This window comes from Salmo salar, chromosome 15, assembly GCF_965601325.2.
Source record: "Salmo salar chromosome 15, fSalSal1, whole genome shotgun sequence".
Lineage (NCBI taxonomy): Eukaryota > Metazoa > Chordata > Actinopteri > Salmoniformes > Salmonidae > Salmo > Salmo salar.
Genome location: NC_138305.1, coordinates 112,106,942 through 112,122,500, shown reverse-complemented (window position 1 = coordinate 112,122,500; position 15,559 = coordinate 112,106,942). Strand labels below are relative to the sequence as shown.

Here is a 15,559-nt window from a genome sequence, read left to right as displayed (position 1 = left end):
TGCTATAGACACCTGATGGTAATACCCATGTTGCTATAGACACCTGACGGTAATACCCATGTTGCTATAGACACCTGATGGTAATACCCGTATTGCTATAGACACCTTATGGTAATACCCATGTTGCTATAGACACCTGACGGTAATACCCAGGTTGCTATAGACACCTGATGGTAATACCCATGTTGCTATAGACACCTGATGGTAATACCCATGTTGCTATAGACACCTGACGGTAATACCCATGTTGCTATAGACACCTGACGGTAATACCCATGTTGCTATAGACACCTGATGGTAATACCCATGTTGCTATAGACACCTGACGGTAATACCCATGTTGCTATAGACACCTGACGGTAATACCCAGGTTGCTATAGACACCTGATGGTAATACCCATGTTGCTATAGACACCTGATGGTAATACCCATGTTGCTATAGACACCTGACGGTAATACCCAGGTTGCTATAGATATAGACACCTGATGGTAATACCCATGTTGCTATAGACACCTGACGGTAATACCCATGTTGCTATAGACACCTGATGGTAATACCCGTGTTGCTATAGACACCTTATGGTAATACCCATGTTGCTATAGACACCTGACGGTAATACCCAGGTTGCTATAGACACCTGATGGTAATACCCATGTTGCTATAGACACCTGATGGTAATACCCATGTTGCTATAGACACCTGACGGTAATACCCATGTTGCTATAGACACCTGACGGTAATACCCATGTTGCTATAGACACCTGACGGTAATACCCAGGTTGCTATAGACACCTGACGGTAATACCCATGTTGCTATAGACACCTGACGGTAATACCCATGTTGCTATAGACACCTGACGGTAATACCCATGTTGCTATAGACACCTGATGGTAATACCCATGTTGCTATAGATACCTGACGGTAATACCCATGTTGCTATAGACACCTGATGGTAATACCCATGTTGCTATAGATACCTGACGGTAATACCCATGTTGCTATAGACACCTGCCGGTAATACCCATGTTGCTATAGACACCTGACGGTAATACCCATGTTGCTATAGACACCTGATGGTAATACCCATGTTGCTATAGACACCTGACGGTAATACCCATGTTGCTATAGACACCTGACGGTAGTACCATGCTGGTATAAAGTAGTGCACTGTATTGGAATGGGGTGTCACTACAGGCTCAGCCACGGTATTTAACAACACCGTAAACTGCTGTTTAACCAGCACAGTCCATTTGTTTTTAATAGTGAAAGGCTGCTGCTGTCATGGACGAGAGGGACAGGTGGGGAGGGACACATGGTGCTTCCTCTAGATTCGCTGTCCCTGTATGCCTTAAGAGCCTTTGTTGTCTCTAGGAGATGAGCTGAGCATAGCTCGGGGTCAGGGCAGGGTCAGCGTAGGGTCAGGGCAGGGCATGTTGTTGTATGGACATCACCACCGCAGTAAAACAGTGTAATCCATCATTCTGAACCGAGCAGAACATGAAGGCTGTTATAAAACAAACAATGAAATGAACCCTTATGATAGGAGGGTGTTTTAGAATGTTGAAATTCTCTCTCTGGTTCCTTTGTCTCCTTCTTAAACTACCACCTCCAACATACCATTCCAAACACTCTCGCCAGTCAAACCAACTACTCTAACTGGCATGATACAAGACATAGGTAGGATAAAGAACCCATAGGTAGGATAAAGAACCCATAGGTAGGATAAAGAACCCATAGGTAGGATAAAGAACCCATAGGTAGGATAAAGAACCCATAGGTAGGATAAAGAACCCATAGGTAGGATAAAGAACCCATAGGTAGGATAAAGAACCCATAGGTAGGATATACCCATAGATAGGATATACCCATAGGTAGAATATACCCATAGGTAGGATAAAGAACCCATCGGTAGGATAAAGAACCCATAGGTAGGATAAAGAACCCATCGGTAGGATAAAGAACCCATAGGTAGGATAAAGAACCCATAGGTAGGATATACCCATAGGTAGGATAAAGAACCCATAGGTAGGATAAAGAACCCATCGCTAGGATAAAGAACCCATAGGTAGGATATACCCATCGCTAGGATATACCCATAGGTAGGATAAAGAACCCATAGGTAGGATAAAGAACCCATCGCTAGGATAAAGAACCCATAGGTAGGATAAAGAACCCATAGGTAGGATAAAGAACCCATCAGTAGGATATACCCATAGGTAGGATATACCCATAGGTAGGATAAAGAACCCATAGGTAGGATATACCCATAGGTAGGATAAAGAACCCATCGGTAGGATATACCCATAGGTAGGATAAAGAACCCATAGTTAGGATAAAGAACCCATAGGTAGGATAAAGAACCCATAGGTAGGATATACCCATCGCTAGGATATACCCATAGGTAGGATAAAGAACCCATAGGTAGGATAAAGAACCCATAGGTAGGATAAAGAACCCATAGTTAGGATAAAGAACCCATAGGTAGGATAAAGAACCCATAGGTAGGAGATAGAACCCATCGGTAGGATAAAGAACCCATAGGTAGGATATACCCATCGGTAGGATATACCCATAGGTAGGATATACCCATAGGTAGGATAAAGAACCCATAGGTAGGATAAAGAACCCATAGGTAGGATATACCCATAGGTAGGATAAAGAACCCATAGGTAGGATATACCCATAGGTAGGATATACCCATAGGTAGGATAAAGAACCCATAGGTAGGATAAAGAACCCATCGCTAGGATATACCCATAGGTAGGATATACCCATAGGTAGGATAAAGAACCCATAGGTAGGATAAAGAACCCATCGCTAGGATATACCCATAGGTAGGATATACCCATAGGCCCATAGAATAGAATATATATAGAATGGTTAAATCACTATGACAATGGTGAGCCGTAGTAGAGGTTCAGGTTGAGCTGCTAGTCAGTAACAGTTTCTCTCTCTCTCTCAGGACGACCAGAAGTAGGTCCTGCAGCTACCTACACATCTGGTCCCCACATGTTCTCTGAAGTCTCCCCCTCTCTCCCCGTACCTCCCCCCTGTCTCCCCCCAGTCTGCAGAGCAACAGAAGGAGGAGGAGAACGGCTGCATCAAACAGTCTCTTGTTCATTATTACACTTTCAGAGCTAAAGACATTCCACAACACAACACAGTATCTAAAGTGTCTTCCTACTAAAAAAAATGTAAAAAAACCCACAGTGAGAGTGTCAAAGGGATTTTAAGTTACATATATTTTTGGTCAATAGAACAGAGAATTATAATACCGTGGTTGGTCTGATGGAAAAACAATCGCAGCTTTGAGAAACAAGGTGTAGTTACATGTTGAAAAAGAGAGGAGGGAAAACACACAGAGAGAGAGAGAGAGATAGCAGGACTATACTACCACTATGGTAGCTGATACTTGTGGTTTAGGGCACACAGTGTGTATGTGTATTGTACCTGGGGATGGGTATCTCTGACCTCGTTTCCAGTATGGCTGTAGATCCAAATGAACAGAGGTGGAAACAGAGCCCACTGGAAGGAGAGAGGGATGAAGAGAGAGAGAGATGAAGGGGGCTGATTAATAAAGCCTGGAAGACAAAAGGGAGGATGTGGAATAAATAGGAGAAGCAGTTCTGAATGATGAATGACTGGAAAGACAAAGGGGAGGGCAGAGGGATGAATGAAGGGAGGAAGTGCTGAGAAAGAGAGAGAGAGAGAGAGAGAGAGAGAGAGGGAGAGAGAGAGAGAAGGATGTGCTGAGAGAGAGAGAAGGGAGGAAGTGCTGAGAGAGAGAGAAGGAAGTGCTGAGAGAGAGAGAGAAGGGAGGAAGTGCTGAGAGAGAGAGAGAGAGAGAGAGAGAGAGAGGAGAGAGAGAGAGAAGGGAGGAGGTGCTGAGAGAGAGAGAAGGGAGGAAGTGCTGAGAGAGAGAGAAGGGAGGAAGTGCTGAGAGAGAGAGAGAGAGAGAGAGAGAGAGAGAGAGAGAGAGAGAAGGGAGGAAGTGCTGGGATGCACAGAAGAATCAATGATCTACTAATCACTCATTCTGTGATAGAGATACAGATTGGACATTCTGTGCCTCGCCTTGCTCAAACGGATCCCCTCAAACACTGTGATTGCTCTAGATGGAGCTACACAGACAGATAACAGCTAAAGATAACAGGGAGGGAGATTGAGTGAATAAAAACATGAACAGCACAGAGAGAGGAGGAGAGAGGGAAGAGAGGAGAGAGGGATTACAGAGGGATGAGAGGAGAGGACAGAAGGATGAGAGAGGAGGACAGAGGGATGAGAGAGGAGGACAGAGGGAAGACAGGAGAGGGGAGGAGAGAGGGAAGAGAGTAGAGAGGGATTACAGAGGGATGAGAGGAGGACAGAGGGATGACAGAGGAGGACGGATGAGAGGACAGAGGGATGAGAGGAGAGGAGAGAGAGATGAGAGGAGAGAGGTAAGACAAGGATGAGAGGAGAAGGGGCAGCTGGAGACATGAGAATGCAAATAGGAGAGGATTTGAATATTCAAAGCCTGTGGAGCCTGGAGAGGCCAGTGGAGCTGGGGACGACTGTGGAGCTGGGGAGGACTGTGGAGCTGGGGGGACTGTGGAGCTGGAGGGAACTGTGGAGCTGGGGAGGACTGTGGAGCTGGGGAGGACTGTGGAGCTGGGGTGGACTGTGGAGTCTGTGGAGGACTGTGGAGCTGGGGAGAACTGTGGAGCTGAGGAGGACTGTGGAGCCTGTGGAGGACTGTGGAGCTGGGGGGGACTGTGGAGCTGGGGAGGACTGTGGAGCTGGAGAGGACTCTGGAGCTGGGGTGGACTGTGGAGCCGGTGGAGGACTGTGGAGCTGGGGGGGACTGTGGAGCTGGGGAGGACTATGGAGCTGGGGAGGACTGTGGAGCTGGGGAGGACTGTGGAGCTGGGGTGGACTGTGGAGGACTGTGGAGCCTGGTGGGGACTGTGGAGGCTGTGGGGACTGTGGAGCCTGGTGGGGACTTTGGAGCCTGTGAGGACTGTGGAAACTGGTGGGGACTGTGGAGCCTGTGGGGGACTGTGGAGCTGGGGAGGACTGTGGAGCCTTGGGAGGACTGTGGGGGACTGTGGAGCTGGGGAGGACTGTGGAGCTGGGGAGGACTGTGGAGCTGGGGTGGACTGTGGAGCCTGGGGAGGACTGTGGAGCCTGTGGAGGACTGTGGAGCCTGGGGAGGACTGTGGAGCTGGGGAGGACTGTGGAGCTGGGGAGGACTGTGGAGCCTGGGGAGGACTGTGGAGCCTGGGGAGGACTGTGGAGGACTGTGGAGCCTGGGGAGGACTGTGGAGGACTGTGGAGCTGGGGATACTGTGGAGCTGGGGAGGACTGTGGAGGACTGTGGAGCTGGGGAGGACTGTCCCCAGCCATTTATTTTATATAACTCGGCAAGTCAGTTAAGAACAAATTCTTATTTACAATGACGGCCTACCAGAAGGCCTCCTGCGGGGACGGGGGGCGGGGATTAAAAATATAAATAAATTAAATAAAAATATAGAACAAAACACACATCACGACAAGAGAGACAACACTACATAAAGAGAGACCTCAGACAACAACACATCAAGGCAGCAACACATGACAACACAGCATGGTAGCAACACAACATGACAACAACACATCAAGGCAGCAACACATGACAACACAGCATGGTAGCAACACAACATGACAACAACACATCAAGGCAGCAACACATGACAACACAGCATGGTAGCAACACAACATGACAACAACACATCAAGGCAGCAACACATGACAACACAGCATGGTAGCAACACAACATGACAACAGCATGGTAGAAACACAACATGACAACACCATATCAAGGCAGCAACACATGACAACACAACATGACAACACAGCATGGTAGCAACACAACATGACAACACAGCATGGTAGCAACACAACATGACAACAGCATGGTAGCAACACAACATGACAACAGCATGGTAGCAGCACAACATGACAACAACATCATAGCAACACAACATGACACCAGCACAACATGGTAGAAACACAACATGACAACAACATCATAGCAACACATGACAACACAGCATGGTAGCAACACAACATGACAACAACATGGTAGAAACACAACATGACAACAACATCATAGCAACACATGACAACACAGCATGGTAGCAACACAACATGACAACAACATGGTAGAAACACAACATGACAGCAGCACAACATGGTAGCAACACAAAACATGATACAAACATTATTGGCCACAGACAACAGCACAAAGGGCAAGAAGGTAGAGACAACAATACATCATGCAAAGCAGCCACAACTGTCAGTAAGAGTGTCCGTGATTGAGTCTTTGAATGAAGAGATTAAGATAAAACTGTCGTCCTCCCTGTCCCCAACCATACAGAATACCCTCCTCCCTGTCCCCATGTACAGAATACCCTCCTCCCTGTCCCCATGTACAGAATACCCTCCTCCCTGTCCCCAACCATACAGAATACCCTCCTCCCTGTCCCCAACCATACAGAATACCCTCCTCCCTGTCCCCAACCATACAGAATACCCTCCTCCCTGTCCCCAACCATACAGAATACCCTCCTCCCTGTCCCCAACATACAGAATACCCTCCTCCCTGTCCCCAACCATACAGAATACCCTCCTCCCTGTCCCCAACATACAGAATACCCTCCTCCCTGTCCCCATCGTACAGAATACCCTCCTCCCTGTCCCCAACCATACAGAATACCCTCCTCCCTGTCCCCAACCATACAGAATACCCTCCTCCCTGTCCCCAACATACAGAATACCCTCCTCCCTGTCCCCAACATACAGAATACCCTCCTCCCTGTCCCCATGCTACAGAATACCCTCCTCCCTGTCCCCAACCATACAGAATACCCTCCTCCCTGTCCCCATGTACAGAATACCCTCCTCCCTGTCCCCAACCATACAGAATACCCTCCTCCCTGTCCCCAACCATACAGAATACCCTCCTCCCTGTCCCCAACATACAGAATACCCTCCTCGATGTCCCCAACATACAGAATACCCTCCTCCCTGTCCCCAACATACAGAATACCCTCCTCCCTGTCCCCAACCATACAGAATACCCTCCTCCCTGTCCCCAACCATACAGAATACCCTCCTCCAGAATACCCTCCTCCCTGTCCCCAACATACAGAATACCCTCCTCCAGAATACCCTCCTCCCTGTCCCCAACATACAGAATACCCTCCTCCCTGTCCCCAACATACAGAATACCCTCCTCCCTGTCCCCAACCATACAGAATACCCTCCTCCAGAATACCCTCCTCCCTGTCCCCAACATACAGAATACCCTCCTCCCTGTCCCCAACCATACAGAATACCCTCCTCCCTGTCCCCAACATACAGAATACCCTCCTCCCTGTCCCCAACATACAGAATACCCTCCTCCCTGTCCCCAACAATACAGAATACCCTCCTCCCTGTCCCCAACCATACAGAATACCCTCCTCCCTGTCCCAACCATACAGAATACCCTCCTCCCTGTCCCCAACCATACAGAATACCCTCCTCCCTGTCCCCAACATACAGAATACCCTCCTCCCTGTCCCCAACATACAGAATACCCTCCTCCCTGTCCCCAACCATACAGAATACCCTCCTCCCTGTCCCCAACCATACAGAATACCCTCCTCCCTGTCCCCAACATACAGAATACCCTCCTCCCTGTCCCCAACATACAGAATACCCTCCTCCCTGTCCCCAACCATAAGGAATACCCTCCTCCCTGTCCCCAACCATACAGAATACCCTCCTCCAGAATACCCTCCTCCCTGTCCCCAACATACAGAATACCCTCCTCCCTGTCCCCAACCATACAGAATACCCTCCTCCCTGTCCCCAACCATACAGAATACCCTCCTCCCTGTCCCCAACATACAGAATACCCTCCTCCCTGTCCCCAACCATACAGAATACCCTCCTCCCTGTCCCCAACCATACAGAATACCCTCCTCCAGAATACCCTCCTCCCTGTCCCCAACATACAGAATACCCTCCTCCCTGTCCCCAACCATACAGAATACCCTCCTCCCTGTCCCCAACATACAGAATACCCTCCTCCCTGTCCCCAACATACAGAATACCCTCCTCCCTGTCCCCAACATACAGAATACCCTCCTCCCTGTCCCCAACCATACAGAATACCCTCCTCCCTGTCCCCAACCATACAGAATACCCTCCTCCCTGTCCCCAACATACAGAATACCCTCCTCCCTGTCCCCAACATACAGAATACCCTCCTCCCTGTCCCAACCATACAGAATACCCTCCTCCCTGTCCCCAACATACAGAATACCCTCCTCCCTGTCCCCAACATACAGAATACCCTCCTCCCTGTCCCCAACCATACAGAATACCCTCCTCCCTGTCCCCAACCATACAGAATACCCTCCTCCCTGTCCCCAACCATACAGAATACCCTCCTCCAGAATACCCTCCTCCCTGTCCCCAACATACAGAATACCCTCCTCCCTGTCCCCAACCATACAGAATACCCTCCTCAATCAATAAGTACAGCTGATTGGGGAGGGAATCAATCAATAAGTACAGCTGATTGGGGAGGGAATCTACCATTGTCACCCACAGAGACTAGAGACTCTGTTCACCCACAGAGACTAGAATCTGTTCACCCACAGAGACTAGAATCTGTTCACCCACAGAGACTAGAATCTGTTCACCCACAGAGACTAGAATCTGTTCACCCACAGAGACTAGAATCTGTTCACCCACAGAGACTAGAATCTGTTCACCCACAGAGACTAGAATCTGTTCACCCACAGAGACTAGAATCTGTTCACCCACAGAGACTAGAATCTGTTCACCCACAGAGACTAGAATCTGTTCACCCACAGAGACTAGAATCTGTTCACCCACAGAGACTAGAATCTGTTCACCCACAGAGACTAGAGAGTCTGTTCACCCACAGAGACTAGAATCTGTTCACCCACAGAGACTAGAATCTGTTCACCCACAGAGACTAGAATCTGTTCACCCACAGAGACTAGAGAGTCTGTTCACCCACAGAGACTAGAATCTGTTCACCCACAGAGACTAGAATCTGTTCACCCACAGAGACTAGAATCTGTTCACCCACAGAGACTAGAATCTGTTCACCCACAGAGACTAGAATCTGTTCACCCACAGAGACTAGAGAGTCTGTTCACCCACAGAGACTAGAATCTGTTCACCCACAGAGACTAGAATCTGTTCACCCACAGAGACTAGAATCTGTTCACCCACAGAGACTAGAATCTGTTCACCCACAGAGACTAGAGAATCTGTTCACCCACAGAGACTAGAATCTGTTCACCCACAGAGACTAGAATCTGTTCACCCACAGAGACTAGAATCTGTTCACCCACAGAGACTAGAATCTGTTCACCCACAGAGACTAGAATCTGTTCACCCACAGAGACTAGAATCTGTTCACCCACAGAGACTAGAGAGTCTGTTCACCCACAGAGACTAGAATCTGTTCACCCACAGAGACTAGAATCTGTTCACCCACAGAGACTAGAATCTGTTCACCCACAGAGACTAGAATCTGTTCACCCACAGAGACTAGAATCTGTTCACCCACAGAGACTAGAATCTGTTCACCCACAGAGACTAGAGAGTCTGTTCACCCACAGAGACTAGAATCTGTTCACCCACAGAGACTAGAATCTGTTCACCCACAGAGACTAGAATCTGTTCACCCACAGAGACTAGAGAGTCTGTTCACCCACAGAGACTAGAATCTGTTCACCCACAGAGACTAGAATCTGTTCACCCACAGAGACTAGAATCTGTTCACCCACAGAGACTAGAATCTGTTCACCCACAGAGACTAGAATCTGTTCACCCACAGAGACTAGAATCTGTTCACCCACAGAGACTAGAATCTGTTCACCCACAGAGACTAGAATCTGTTCACCCACAGAGACTAGAGAGTCTGTTCACCCACAGAGACTAGAATCTGTTCACCCACAGAGACTAGAATCTGTTCACCCACAGAGACTAGAATCTGTTCACCCACAGAGACTAGAATCTGTTCACCCACAGAGACTAGAATCTGTTCACCCACAGAGACTAGAATCTGTTCACCCACAGAGACTAGAATCTGTTCACCCACAGAGACTAGAATCTGTTCACCCACAGAGACTAGAGAGTCTGTTCACCCACAGAGACTAGAATCTGTTCACCCACAGAGACTAGAATCTGTTCACCCACAGAGACTAGAATCTGTTCACCCACAGAGACTAGAGAGTCTGTTCACCCACAGAGACTAGAATCTGTTCACCCACAGAGACTAGAATCTGTTCACCCACAGAGACTAGAATCTGTTCACCCACAGAGACTAGAGAGTCTGTTCACCCACAGAGACTAGAATCTGTTCACCCACAGAGACTAGAATCTGTTCACCCACAGAGACTAGAATCTGTTCACCCACAGAGACTAGAATCTGTTCACCCACAGAGACTAGAATCTGTTCACCCACAGAGACTAGAATCTGTTCACCCACAGAGACTAGAATCTGTTCACCCACAGAGACTAGAGAGTCTGTTCACCCACAGAGACTAGAATCTGTTCACCCACAGAGACTAGAATCTGTTCACCCACAGAGACTAGAATCTGTTCACCCACAGAGACTAGAATCTGTTCACCCACAGAGACTAGAATCTGTTCACCCACAGAGACTAGAATCTGTTCACCCACAGAGACTAGAATCTGTTCACCCACAGAGACTAGAATCTGTTCACCCACAGAGACTAGAATCTGTTCACCCACAGAGACTAGAGAGTCTGTTCACCCACAGAGACTAGAATCTGTTCACCCACAGAGACTAGAATCTGTTCACCCACAGAGACTAGAATCTGTTCACCCACAGAGACTAGAATCTGTTCACCCACAGAGACTAGAATCTGTTCACCCACAGAGACTAGAATCTGTTCACCCACAGAGACTAGAATCTGTTCACCCACAGAGACTAGAATCTGTTCACCCACAGAGACTAGAGATCTGTTCACCCACAGAGACTAGAATCTGTTCACCCACAGAGACTAGAATCTGTTCACCCACAGAGACTAGAATCTGTTCACCCACAGAGACTAGAATCTGTTCACCCACAGAGACTAGAGAGTCTGTTCACCCACAGAGACTAGAATCTGTTCACCCACAGAGACTAGAATCTGTTCACCCACAGAGACTAGAATCTGTTCACCCACAGAGACTAGAATCTGTTCACCCACAGAGACTAGAGAGTCTGTTCACCCACAGAGACTAGAATCTGTTCACCCACAGAGACTAGAATCTGTTCACCCACAGAGACTAGAATCTGTTCACCCACAGAGACTAGAATCTGTTCACCCACAGAGACTAGAATCTGTTCACCCACAGAGACTAGAATCTGTTCACCCACAGAGACTAGAATCTGTTCACCCACAGAGACTAGAGAGTCTGTTCACCCACAGAGACTAGAATCTGTTCACCCACAGAGACTAGAATCTGTTCACCCACAGAGACTAGAATCTGTTCACCCACAGAGACTAGAGAGTCTGTTCACCCACAGAGACTAGAATCTGTTCACCCACAGAGACTAGAATCTGTTCACCCACAGAGACTAGAATCTGTTCACCCACAGAGACTAGAGAGTCTGTTCACCCACAGAGACTAGAATCTGTTCACCCACAGAGACTAGAATCTGTTCACCCACAGAGACTAGAATCTGTTCACCCACAGAGACTAGAATCTGTTCACCCACAGAGACTAGAATCTGTTCACCCACAGAGACTAGAATCTGTTCACCCACAGAGACTAGAATCTGTTCACCCACAGAGACTAGAGAGTCTGTTCACCCACAGAGACTAGAATCTGTTCACCCACAGAGACTAGAATCTGTTCACCCACAGAGACTAGAATCTGTTCACCCACAGAGACTAGAATCTGTTCACCCACAGAGACTAGAATCTGTTCACCCACAGAGACTAGAATCTGTTCACCCACAGAGACTAGAATCTGTTCACCCACAGAGACTAGAATCTGTTCACCCACAGAGACTAGAGAGTCTGTTCACCCACAGAGACTAGAATCTGTTCACCCACAGAGACTAGAATCTGTTCACCCACAGAGACTAGAATCTGTTCACCCACAGAGACTAGAATCTGTTCACCCACAGAGACTAGAATCTGTTCACCCACAGAGACTAGAATCTGTTCACCCACAGAGACTAGAATCTGTTCACCCACAGAGACTAGAATCTGTTCACCCACAGAGACTAGAGAGTCTGTTCACCCACAGAGACTAGAATCTGTTCACCCACAGAGACTAGAATCTGTTCACCCACAGAGACTAGAATCTGTTCACCCACAGAGACTAGAATCTGTTCACCCACAGAGACTAGAATCTGTTCACCCACAGAGACTAGAATCTGTTCACCCACAGAGACTAGAATCTGTTCACCCACAGAGACTAGAGAGTCTGTTCACCCACAGAGACTAGAATCTGTTCACCCACATCTACAAACAGATCATACACACAACCACTCTCCACTCTCCCTTCCCCTCTCCTCTCCCTCACCCCTCTTCCCTCCTATTCCCTGAACTTTCCTGCTCAACCAGCCAGTGCGCAGGACAGCTACCATCATCAGTATCTACCAGTATAGACAGAGCTCAGACATAAACATAGTGTAGTTTACCATCATCAGTAGGTACCACTATAAAGTACAGTATATACTAGGGGATTGCTATGGATACTAACTTAGACATTTAAAAACTGTAGTAGATTTAAATAAACACAGATCTAAACTCTGACCTTTGATTTTACTTCTATCTACAGTAATAACACAGATAGCCTGCTGCACACACACAATAGGCTATCTCTCTGGCTGTGGCCCCGGTGCAGAAGTATCAACAGTATCACAGACAGTAGACTATCTCTCTGGCTGTGGCCCCGGTGCAGAAGTATCAACAGTATCACACACGGTAGGATATCTCTCTGGCTGTGGCCCCGGTGCAGAAGTATCAACAGCATCACACACACAGTAGACTAGTCTCTCCGGCCTGTGGCCCCGGTGCAGAAGTATCAACAGCATCACACACACAGTAGACTATCTCTCCGGCTGTGGCCCCAATGCAGAAGTATCAACAGCATCACACACACAGTAGGATATTTCTCTGGCTGTGGCCCCGGTGCAGAAATATCAACAGTATCACACACACAGTAGGCTATCTCTCTGGCTGGAGCCCCAGTGCAGAAGTATCAACAGTATCACACACAGCAGACAATCTCTGGCTGTGGCCCCGGTGCAGAAGTATCAACAGTATCACACACAGTAGGTTATATCTCTGGCTGGAGCCCCGGTGCAGAAGTATCAACAGTATCACACACAGTAGACAATCTCTGGCTGTGGCCCCGGTGCAGAAATATCAACAGCATCACACACAGTAGGTTATCTCTCTGGCTGTGGCCCCAGTGCAGAAGTATCAACAGCATCACACACACAGTAGACTATCTCTCCGGCTGTGGCCCCAATACAGAAGTTTCAACAGCATCACACACACAGTAGGATATTTCTCTGGCTGTGGCCCCGGTGCAGAAATATCAACAGTATCACACACACAGTAGGCTATCTCTCTGGCTGGAGCCCCAGTGCAGAAGTATCAACAGTATCACACACAGCAGACAATCTCTGGCTGTGGCCCCGGTGCAGAAGTATCAACAGTATCACACACAGTAGGTTATATCTCTGGCTGGAGCCCCGGTGCAGAAGTATCAACAGTATCACACACAGTAGACAATCTCTGGCTGTGGCCCCGGTGCAGAAATATCAACAGCATCACACACAGTAGGTTATCTCTCTGGCTGTGGCCCCAGTGCAGAAGTATCAACAGCATCACACACACAGTAGACTATCTCTCCGGCTGTGGCCCCAATACAGAAGTTTCAACAGCATCACACACACAGTAGGATATTTCTCTGGCTGTGGCCCCGGTGCAGAAATATCAACAGTATCACACACACAGTAGGCTATCTCTCTGGCTGGAGCCCCAGTGCAGAAGTATCAACAGTATCACACACAGCAGACAATCTCTGGCTGTGGCCCCGGTGCAGAAGTATCAACAGTATCACACACAGTAGGTTATCTCTCTGGCTGGAGCCCCGGTGCAGAAGTATCAACAGTATCACACACAGCAGACAATCTCTGGCTGTGGCCCCGGTGCAGAAATATCAACAGCATCACACACAGTAGGTTATCTCTCTGGCTGTGGCCCCCGGTGCAGAAGTATCAACAGTATGCTGAAGTATCAACAGTATGCTCAGGTTGGGATTACAGCGTAGTACTACTTTCCCAAAGACAAATGTTAACAATGACCCTTGCTTTTGGCCAAGCAATCCTACACCAACATGTTGATTCAGAGGATCAGCACATGGAGCCAGTCTTAAATAACACATAGTCATATCAAAGTAACGACCTAATCAATAACAGGTTGGCACTGACAAATAATTTAATATATAATATTTAATTAAAAACCTACAGTGGTGCCTTTCCTGCTGAGATGTGCCTTTCCTCTTGTTTGGAAAATAAATTTAAAAAAAATGTAAACTTTTGACACGGGGTTTCCAAACGTGAACATGGATTGCTGTTGTTAACATTCAACAATGTGATATTAAACAACAAACGTGTATTGTAGGAAATGACATTGAAGAATACATACTGTAAGTTACGGCTGATTACCTTGATATGTTGTTTAAACTACCCGGTGGACTATACAGCATGCGGAGCGAAGATCTACGTCAACACAGGTATGTATTAACCGAACCAACCCTTTCAATGTATACAGTATATTCCCATAGCGCTCGTAACACCGCATCCGGTATGCCACAACACAATCATGTAAATAAATGACGAAATGTGTCAATTAAAACGCGCGGATGAAACTTCTCAAAGTCCTCGTTTAAAAATCCATAAAAGCGTTTGTCTTGTGTGTTTCTCCGTCCTGCGGGGCGCAGCCACCTCTCTGTCTCTCTCTCTCTCTGTCTCTCTCTCTCTCTCTCTGTCTCTCTCTCTCTCGGCTTGGTTTAGAGACTCTGTACACAGCGACTTGTTGCGGCGATACCAAATGGTCAGATGCAGAGGGGGGTAGAAACAGCAAGCGAAAAAGACAACCATAGTATAATTCAATCTCTCATCTAATATGTATAAAAATAAGTCCTTTTACATCACTTGATATGTTTTATAATTTGTTTAGTAGGCGTGTTTATTCAGATAAAACATTTTTAAAGATTGGTTTGGTCCACTATAGCTGATGTGTAGGCTACCTAAACTGTATCCAGATTTAAACTATGCAAAATGATACAACTCAAAACCAAGTCCAGAATTTCTTGTGATAAATTGTCTTTGAAGTTGTATGTATGGTCCTGTATTTTCAGCATTTCCTTTGGAGAATAAGAGTCATCAGTCATTGTTTTGTTTATTTATACACTTAAATTCAAATCAAAATTCTGTAATTTCCTGAGTAGCTACAATGTTGTCATTTTAT

The 15,559-nt window shown here is 47.3% G+C and overlaps 1 protein-coding gene across 1 annotated transcript in view; it reads right to left on the bottom strand.

Annotated features, from left to right (window-relative positions):
• LOC106572952 (uncharacterized) overlaps positions 1-15,095 on the bottom strand; it is a 77,111-nt gene extending 62,016 nt beyond the window's left edge. Inside the window, exon 1 of the mRNA XM_045696555.2 lies at positions 14,755-15,095. The gene's annotated coding sequence lies outside the window, so the exon portion shown is untranslated. The remainder of the gene's footprint in view (positions 1-14,754) is intronic.
• Positions 15,096-15,559: the final 464 nt, after the last annotated feature.